Source organism: Bombina bombina, chromosome 6 (assembly GCF_027579735.1).
Source record: "Bombina bombina isolate aBomBom1 chromosome 6, aBomBom1.pri, whole genome shotgun sequence".
Lineage (NCBI taxonomy): Eukaryota > Metazoa > Chordata > Amphibia > Anura > Bombinatoridae > Bombina > Bombina bombina.
In genome coordinates this window covers 534,858,978-534,861,524 of record NC_069504.1, presented here as the reverse complement: position 1 = coordinate 534,861,524, position 2,547 = coordinate 534,858,978, and positions in this window count along the sequence as shown.

Genomic DNA, 2,547 nt, shown 5'->3' with positions numbered 1-2,547 from the left:
GTGGGGTGTGTTTTTGTTGGCCCACCTTCACATTGGAGTATTGTTGGTTGTTCCTCCATTGTGATTCTTTGGATATATTTTGGTTGTAGGGAGGGTCGTCTTTCCAACTTTGTTTTCTGTGTCCGTTATACATGTAATCATTGTGTTCTCTATGGCCTGTATGGGCATAAGGTCTCTCATCAAACCTCGAATGATTTTTCCTTTGGTCCATGAAGAATGGACTCTTTCCATAGTTGTCCACTAGTGGAAACTGTGATCTTCTATCATCACGATAATGGTGCTGCCGTCTGTGATAATGAGTTTGTGGACGGAGGTGGCCATAGTATGGCCTGGTATTTCCAAACCTGGGTTCATGTTCCCAATTTGTTTGGTCCTGGTTTCTTCTGTTGTCATAGCGTGGTCTCCTTTCGGGGTAGTTGTAGTTGTTATAATCTCTCGGGTATTGTTGGTCCTCCCGGTGTGCATTATACACATAGCTTCTATTGTATGGAGAATCTCTTGTGTGAGAATAGTAGCTGTTGTTTGGCCTGACAGGGGACCGGAAGTACGGTCTTCGTCTTCCATAACTCTCATTCCCTGTTTTGGAATGGTATCCCTGTTTTTTCTTTTTTCTATAGTTCACCTCTGTCCAGTTGTCTCTTACATCTTCCGTTCTCTCTTCACTGTCTTGTTCTGTTGTGTCTTGCGGACAGTTCCCCCTTTCCTCATACGATGGGTCGGTCTCTCCTGTGTTGTCCATATCTACCGATTTTTTGGCATCCAATTCTCTATTTAGTTTCTTCATCTTTTTCTGGATTACGTCCTCTCTCGTTTTCGTGACTCATTTTATTAGAGTTTCTCTTCTTTCGGTTATTTCTTTAGATTCTGGTTCTGTGCTGTCCAGATTAGTTAGTAGTACCTCATCATCTTTAATCTCATCATCTAGTTTTAAGATTAGGGATGACTTAAATTCGATGATGAGTCTCATTAGTTGTCTTGAAGTTTCCAATAGGATATGCATCCATTTTTCTGCAAAATCTGGATCAGCTAACTGAAATGAACACTCTTTTCTAATAATCAAGCCTTTAGGAATGATGTCCAGTTCTAAACATTTGTTTAGAAATGAGATTTCAGCTTTATACTTAACTTCAGAAATAAGAAGTTTTTCTAAGTTTCTGAAAATAGATTGAATGTCTAATCTGTCTGGATCATTGTCATGATCATCTAACGGTGTGGTTATACTTAGGGTAATATCCCTTCTGAGTGTTGACAACAGATCCATATTGGTGTATGGGAATAAGACGGGCTATAGCCTATAATTGGGAAATTCCTGTGCAGTACTTTGTAGAATGCTGCACTAATATCAGGGGTCTTGGTGTGTGGCTGCTCGGGACCTACTAGGAAAGACCAATCTATAAGAAAAGGAGAAGTGGACCGAGCGCTACACCCAGGGCCTTAAGCTTACTAACTATATAGCCTCCTAGTAGGCTAACAATACAAAAGTTAAAATGGGGAGAGAGTAAGCGCTAAAAGGCTTAAAAGGCTAGTAAAAGGTACATTTTAATACATATAAAAATTTACAAATGGCAATCAGACGCATGGATCCATGTCTGACTTAACAAAAAAAATATATATATAATAAACAAATCTAAAAATATCTAAAAATATCCAATGGAGTATAGCATGTGATGCTGACTTAGTGAGCCAGTGATGATGAGTTAGAAGGACATGTACATTCAATAATATAAACAACCTAAGTGAGTGATTGAGTGCACACAATAGCTTTCAACAAAGAAAAATAGCATTCACAAAAAAGAAAAATAGCATTCACAAAAAATAGTGTTCACAAAAATTGGCGTACATAAAAAATGTTCAAATGTTCAACCGGTTATATGTAAGTGAATCCAGTAGTGTTTCCTCCAAAGTGACGTGTAGAAATATAACGTGAAGTCAATAATAGTAGAATGTAAACGTTGAGTGGGTCAAATTATTGTGGTTCAGCTGCTAAATTAAAAAATTGTAAATCCGTGAGGTGTATAAAAATAAAAATAAAAATAACTTGTGAAAAAATCCACGTGGAAAACTTGAATTCAAATGATAAACAAAGGTCAAAAATCAAAAGACAAAAATCAAAAGACAAAAATATCAAAAGACAAAAATAGAAAATCAGTGATAATATTAAAAAGCACTAAAGATCTAGTGAAAACAAATCCTTAATTCAGACGTTAAAAATCCTTGGTAAGATCCATAACAAACAAAAACATCGATAAAATACCTAAAAGGGAACAAAAGAGAAACAAATAGTGCAACACTGTATATGATATATAATATAGGTAATTAAAACCAAGCTCACCAGTATGCCAACGCGTTTCGGCCTAGACTAGGCCTTTCTCAAGACTATACTGTATCAGAAAATCTGGGAGCTTTAAGTAGGGTCAGTGTTGAAATGATTGGTGCTGTTTTGGCGCCATTTTTAGAGGCACCTCCCTTTCCTGTTTCACCCATTGCATCTCTGGGATATTTTCTATGTTATGTTTCCTGTTTCACCCATTGCATCTCTGGGATATT